Source organism: Elephantulus edwardii, unplaced genomic scaffold (assembly GCF_000299155.1).
Source record: "Elephantulus edwardii isolate Elephantulus edwardi_28Jun2011 unplaced genomic scaffold, EleEdw1.0 scaffold00003, whole genome shotgun sequence".
NCBI lineage: Eukaryota > Metazoa > Chordata > Mammalia > Macroscelidea > Macroscelididae > Elephantulus > Elephantulus edwardii.
In genome coordinates this window covers 31,107,317-31,115,143 of record NW_006399753.1, presented here as the reverse complement: position 1 = coordinate 31,115,143, position 7,827 = coordinate 31,107,317, and positions in this window count along the sequence as shown.

Here is a 7,827-nt window from a genome sequence, read left to right as displayed (position 1 = left end):
TGCCGACAGAATCGTTTGTATTGAGATTTGAAGCTCAATTTTTCCCCTTATATACCATTGGTTTTTGAGATGTGTCCTCGAACTGACATTATTACTTCTCAATAATTTGAAGAGGTCCCTAACTGCAGAGTTTCCCGATACCCTTATTTTCTGGCTGCTCATACTAGTGATGTTAACTGTGGATCCAAATAAGATGAATTTGTTGACAATGTCAGTTTTTTTCTCTATACATGATCATTTTGTCTGTTAATCAAGTGGTAAGAATCTTTGTTTTTTTTGACATTGAGATGCAATCCATACTGTAGGCTGAATTCTTTGATCTTCTGGATCAGGCCCTTCAAGTCCTCCTCACTTTTAGCAAACAAGAGTGTGTCATGTGCATAATGCATGTTATTGACATTTTCCTCCAATTCTGATGTCACATTCCTCTTGATAGAGTCCAGTTCCTTTAATAGTTTGCTCAGCAAACAGACTAAATGAGTATGGAGAAAGAATACAACCTTAATGCACTCTCTTTTTAATTGTAAAACATGCAGTGTTCTCCTGCTTTCTTCAAACAACAGCCCCTTGGTCCAGGTATAGGTTTTGTATGAACACAATTAAGTTCCCTGAGATTCCCATTCTTCTCCATTTCAGCCACAACTAGTTATGATCTACACAGTCAAATGTCTTTGCATAGTCAATAAAATACAAATAGAAATTTTTCTGGTATACTTTATTTTCAGTCAGAATCCATCTGACACACCACAATATCCCTGGTGCCATAGCCTCTTCTAAATCCTGCTTGAATTTTGGGCAATTCTCTATGTATTGTTCCAGCTGGTTTTGTTTGTTTGTTTTGTTGTTTTTTAATGATCTTCAGCAGTATTTTGCGCACATGTTATTTTAACGATATTGTTTGATAGTTTCCCACATTTAATTGGCTTACCTTTCTTGGGAATGGGAACAAATGTTGACCTGTTCTAATCCATTGACCAGACAACTTTCCTCTAAATTTCTTGGCATAGACTGGTGAGTGTATCCAAGGCTGCCTCTGTTAGTTGAAACAAGTTCAATTGGTATTCCATTGACTCCTGGGTCCTTATTTTTTTTGCTAATGCCTCAATGCAGCTTCTATTTCCCCCTTCATTACCATTAGCTCCTGTTCATATGGGACTTCCTGAAATTTTTCAGTGTCAATCAGCTTTTACTGGTACAGTGATTCTGGGTAGTTCCTCCATCTTCATGATCTGAATTAGGTTGATTTTAGCCCAAGTATTGACAGGAAAAAAGACAAGGAATTTTCTCTGTCTTACTGGTTAAGAACAAAAGTTTTACAACTCTTCATAAATATTATACTTCCAAATGAGGAGAACAATAGTAAATGTATGTTGAAGTATAGAGTACAAGATCAGACCCCAATGTAATCATTAAGACAAAGCCTCAACTGAAGCAATGTTAGTTATTAAGTCTTTTGCTTACAAGAGTCAAGAAACTGTTTTTGAAATAGGCCAGACAGAGATGATTTCATGATTTACAATTACAAATACCCTAAGAAGTTCAAGATTCATTTATAAAGGTGGCCTATTGACAAGAAGGGCACTGCATGAAAGACATGGTTTGATTCCATCTGCTTCATAGGAGAAGGATAGGCAATCTCCTCCCATGTGATTAACTGCCTCTGAACACCTGATACGGTGGTATTAATAAATTTAAGATTATTAAAATATATAATATAGCTGTAAAACTGATATCAGTTGCCTCCAGCCTCTAAAACGAATTGTTTTTATCTAGAATTTCATTTGTCTTTCATCAGTCATGTATAGTACTTTAACTGCTTGTTTACCAGGAAGGAAATACATCTTTCCTAGATTAGCATTTACCTCTTTGAAGATGTTTTTCTTAGTTATATGTAATTGAATTAACATTTATCTTTTAAAAGATATTTTCCTAAGTCAAATGTAAACTACATCACAAGCTGTTTATTTACTAGTAACTGTTAACATCTGACCCAAGTGGAAAATCCAGTTACCACACTTAGATGGGGAGGGAGTCTTTGAGATGACCCCAGATATGCAATAAAGTGTGCTGGATATTTCAGTTCATCTAGCTTATTGGCAACTGACTACGGAAAGAATCCCTTTAGCTCAGTAACAAACCTGCTGAAGAATCAGTTATGGGTCAGTTCCAACTCGGTGTACACAACAACAACAACAACAGTGGTTAAAGTTGCTTTAAAAAAGAAATCAAATTGCAATAAAATATTTAACATTGAGCAACATGTCAGGGACCTACATTTAAATACCTGCACTCCAAATAGCAAGGTACTAAGTTTTCTGGAGTTTCAACCTTTTTAACTATGGTGTGCCTTCAAGTTGACAGTGACTCATGGTTAACCCTCAGGCACATTTTCATAGGATATCATACAGATGGAGATTGCCTATATTTTTCCTAAGGAACAGCTAATGGATTCAAACTATGTGTTGGCAACACCATTTTTTACCATTAGGCCACCAAAGTGCCATGTTTAGCTATAACATAGGTATAAAATCCTGTACTAGCCCTTTATGATGATCAAATCATATAACCTATGTAAAAATTCTTCATAATGTCTAGAAGGAAGTTAGTGGTAAGGGATTGCTCTATCAAAGGAAAGGTATGTGTGTGTGGGTGTGTGTGGGGGGGTGTGCCACAGTCCTTTCTCTTCACTTAATCTCCATTTAGGCTTCCAAATTTGTAATCTCACACCACTTTTGTATGTGAATAGAAGCTAAACGGGTTGGGGGAGGAGGTGTGTGGGTGGGGAGAAAAAAAAAAAGGAATGCTGACTACCAAAAACTCACCTAGTATTGAGTCTACAGAATGTTCTAACTTTGGCCTAAAAACAATGTATATAGCATTATATGCCTTAAGACCACCTGCATCAAATACAACTGGAGTGACTATCAAATGTCCCTATTACTGCCTTTATGACCAAAGAGTCTTTTTCAATAGATAGATGATATTGCTTATGAAAGTGCAATTTTAATAGGTTTTTTAAGGTCACTTTTAGGTATAAAAAAATGTGAAAATTATTGAACCAAAGCAGGTCTTAAGTTAGCAGATCCTTTTGTAGCTAATTATTTGGTCTTATAAATTATTCCAAATCTGATTGCATCATAGACTTACTTGATTTAAAAAGAAACCAAAACAACAACTATTCTTAGGAGAGAGCTTAAATCATTTCCCACATAAATAGGCATGGGGATCCTGCTGCCATTACACTGAAGAAAAACCAGCAAACCCTTAAAGTTATATGACAAACTAACATTTGCTATAAGATACCTAGGACAAGGCATGTTTACATAGGAGATATTAAACAACTGAGTCTGTTTAATCATAACATATTCTCTGCTCTTGGAAAACAACAAACACATCACATTAGCTCTGTTTTTAAAATGGGAAATTCCAGTTATTTTGCCTGTGAAGTTACTCATCCAAATTTTTCATGGGAATTTTTAGCACAGACATATTGTACATGCATGGCACCAGGTTATTTTGGCACAATTGCATCCGATTAAAGATCCACTGAGACATCCTGTGAGTCTAGAGAAAACAGCTCCCAATATCTGCAACTGTCAATGACAGAGCTCCAAATGCTCCCAGTCTGTACAGCACCAGTAACTTATATAACAGTCTACCTACAACTAGAGTATTGGCAAAGCACTACAGATACTCAAGAATGTATTCAAACACTGTAAACTAGCTGTGCAGTAGAAGAGAGAAACACAAAACAAAAAAGGAATATAATTACTGAAATAAAAAAAATCATACCGCTTCATTGTGTACGTACATATAAAAGAAACAAGAAGGATGCAGAGAGGAAGGAAAAGAAGAAGGAAGGGAGGCAACGGAGGAGGAACAGAGAGCAGGGAGAACCAAAGAAAACTCGGCATTTCAAACAATACCTCCATCCACTATGCAGGCAAGCAAGTGAACCTAATTTGTACACAGATAAAAACTTTCATTTGGACTACCAAGCAGTTCCAAAGTATGTACTTTGCCAAAATCAAGTAGTTTTAATGTATGATTCAAGCCATTTGAATGTTATAAAAACTTTTGAGTGCTTTATAATAAATTTGATCTCTAGATGAGTGAGAATCAATCTTGTTATCAGGAGAGATAGTTTCACAGTATCATCAGCACTCCAGGATGAAAATATAATTAGATTTCTATCTGAAGCTGGTGCCGGGTCTTTTTTCTGACCGTTTTTCTATTAAATCTTATTTCAGCTCCTCAGATCACTTCTTGAGCTATCTATCATAGGCAGCAGTTTTTGTTGTTGTGGGCTATAGAGTTTACTATAACTCATGGCCCTATGACCAGTGGTTTGGAACCCTTCCCTATCATGTGCCGTATTTATCATCTCTGATTCTTATAGTCACTGTGTCAATCCACCTTGCTGAGGGTCTTCCACTTTCATGCTGACCCTCCACCCCAGCAGGGGAGAAAACAAAAAACAAGCCAACGATCAATGTGTCCATTCCAAACCATGGCAACCCTCCATTAAGATACCAAAGCTATAAATCTCTTTGGAAGCAGACTTTCTCCTCTTTCTAAACAGAGTAACCCAAGGATTTGAACCATTCGTCTTTCCATCAAAAAAGAAAATAAAAAACCAAACCCACAACAACCTCAAACTTATTGCCATCAGATCAGAGCCAACTCATAGACCCTCCAGCAGGCTTGCAGAGGCTATAAATTGTACCGGAGAACACCCATCTTTCTGCTGTGGAGCAGCTAGTGGGTTTGAAAGGCAAAAGAGGCCCAGCCTTTAGGTTGGCGGTGCAACTTCCTATGGATTTACCACCAGAGTACATTTTAATGAGAAGCATACATTTATTGAGGTTTGCCACAATGGTATCATTTCACTCCAACTAGGATGACTAAGATAAAACAGAACAAAAGAAAACAAACAAACAAAAAACAAACCCTAGAAAGTAAAACAATAACGAAGCACACAAAATCAACCAGAAAAATCTTTAATGGCAAGGATATGGTGAAATAGGACCTTTATTCATTGCAGATAAAGATGCAAAGTTAGGACTATTACAAACTCATCTCCAACAGAGCATACAAATGATTTTTATAGGCTCAATGTCAAGAAGACAAAGATTCTCACCACTGGACCAATTGGTAGCATCAGGATGGATGGCGAAGAGATTGAGATTGTTCACAGCTTCAGTTTGCTTGGCTCCACGGTCAACACTCTTGGCACCAGCAGTCAGGAAATCAAAAAGCGTATCGCGATGGGAAAGTCTGCTGTTAGGGACCTCTCTAAAGTACTCAGGAGCACCAGGGTCTCTCTGGAGACTAAGGTGCGTCTGATACAGGCCATGGTATTTGCAATCGCTTGTTATGCATCAGAGAGTTGGACAATGACTAGGGAGGACAGAAGGAGAGTGGATGCTTTTGAGCTGTGGTGCTGGAGAAGGGTACTGAATGTACCCTGGACTGCCAGGAAAACGAACAGATTCATCTTGTAGAGGATTAAACCAAGCTACTCCTTGGAGGCAAGGATTCTGGGGCTTCGTCTGACATACTTTGGACATGTTGCCAGGAGGGACGGGTCCTTGGAGAGGGACATCATGCTTGGGAGGGTGGAGGGACAGCGCAGGAGGGGAAGACCCTCCGTGAGATGGGTTTATTCTGTGACTGGGGTAATCGGGATGGGTGTGTCAGAGGCGGTGCGGTTGGCGCAGGATAGAGCAGGGTTTAGGGCTGTTGTGCATAAGGTCGCTATGAGTCACAAACGACTCGATGGCACATAACAACAACAACATTGCTGTTGGGTCAGGATAAAATCATTGCTGAACCTCTATTGGATTTCCAAAGTTGTAAATCACATGGGATAAGAATGTTCACCTTTCTCTTTTGGAGCCACTGGTAGCATCAAATTAACAGAGAGGTGCAGATTTGGGAAGACTACACAACTTCCTGTTGACTGTGCCCCCAGGGCTCCGTAATCTCTGAAATGATACCTAGTAACAAAAATTCAAGCAAGCTCTTTTTAACACCAAGTAGGTATGTGGCAAATCTTTGTCAATTTGATATAAATTTGTCTAGACTGTGGTAAATTATTTCCCCCTAGAAACTATAAGTTTTTAATAAAAATAGCATGAGCATATACAGAATAAAACAATAAAATGTCCAAAGATGGCACCTAATTCACTAAATAAACATTTCAATTCTGCCTACAAACTCAGTTTTGAGAGGACTAAAGAGCCGTAATAATATTAGTTTGTTCAGTCAAAATCCCTGAGCGTGCAAATTTGCCTTAAGAGGTAATTTATTCATTAGAAAAAGCTAGCCAAATTCATATTGTTTTGCTTTCAGACCAGAAATAGATGTTACTTCATGAAAAAATAAGAGGTACATGCTTCTACAGGCAGTATATTTTGTCAATTAAGATAAATAAATTTGGCATCACTTCCGCACACACACAAAAAACATTCATTCATTACTATTCTAGAACAGTGATTTTTAAAATCCTATTGTTTTGTTGGCTGTCCCTTTAGTAATACCACATGTGTGATCTCTATGTAAACAATGACAACAGTATGTCTCAGAATTTCATAATAAACCCAGAGGGTTTGGGGACTTTTCCTTTCTAATATACTGACCTCTTATTTAGACTAAAGATTGAATTAGCTATTTGCAGAAATGACCTTTCCATTTGTCCATACTATTTTCATTCTTCAGCTTCAATTAATTCCTGCTTCATCCACCAGCCGTGGACATTGTTGAATAATTAGAGTGAGCGCATCTTTTACCTGGCACCTGTGTGGTGAAATTGTATTGGCATCTTGTCATTCGGATGACTGTGTCAATAATTGATGCTTGCATTGAAAGCTTGAAAGATGTGCCATTAGGAAAGTCAATAATGTTGCCCAGCTCATTAGTTAGCGAATTTGTCAGAATTTACGAATTTGCATATGAAATACTATGTTAGTAGCAATAACGCTGATAATTACATCAGGAACAATAACATGGCTAGCATTTCACTTGAAGCCAGCTAATTCCTATCCTGAAGTAGAATTCATCTGGAGTTATTGATTCAATGAGACATTTGGGATAATATCTCTTTTTAATATATGTATGGCACAAGATTAGGGGTTTTATCACATCACTTTAACACATGTTAATGCATAAATTTTCAGAAGAATGAATATTTGAACATTTATCTTGTTTTAAAGATCTATCGACACATATGTGTGCACTTGTCTTTAACATATATTTATATATTTTAAATAAATTCTTATATTTAGGAATATGTTATTTTAAAGCAGTGTGATACACAGTTTGGAGCTTCTGGTATGTTTTGTAACATCGGACTGGAAGAGTTTCAATTGTGTAACTTCTCTGAAAGTAAAACAAACAAACATAAAAAACTGAATATATTTTACTGTTAAGAAAACTAGTAGTATGACTTTGTCTTCTAGAGGGATCTTTGAGAGCTCAATGGCTGACTGTTCAAATGCTAATCTAAAGGTCAGTAGTTTGAATCCACCAAATGCTCTTCGGGAGAAAAGACTTGATGATTTGCTCCCATAAATATTAGAACCTACAAAAGCCTAAGGATCTACCCTGTCCCATGGGGTCATTGTAAATCGGGTTTGACTCCATGATGCCCAAGAAAAGGAAGAAAAGACCAAAACGGATGTCAGAAGGACTCTGAATATTGCACTAGAGTGCAGAGAAGCCAAAACACAGGGATAAAATCCAAGATATGAAAGAGCTGAACAGAAGATTTCAAAAGGCAACGCAGGAAGACAAAGTAAAATAGTACAATGAAATTTGCGAGGAGCT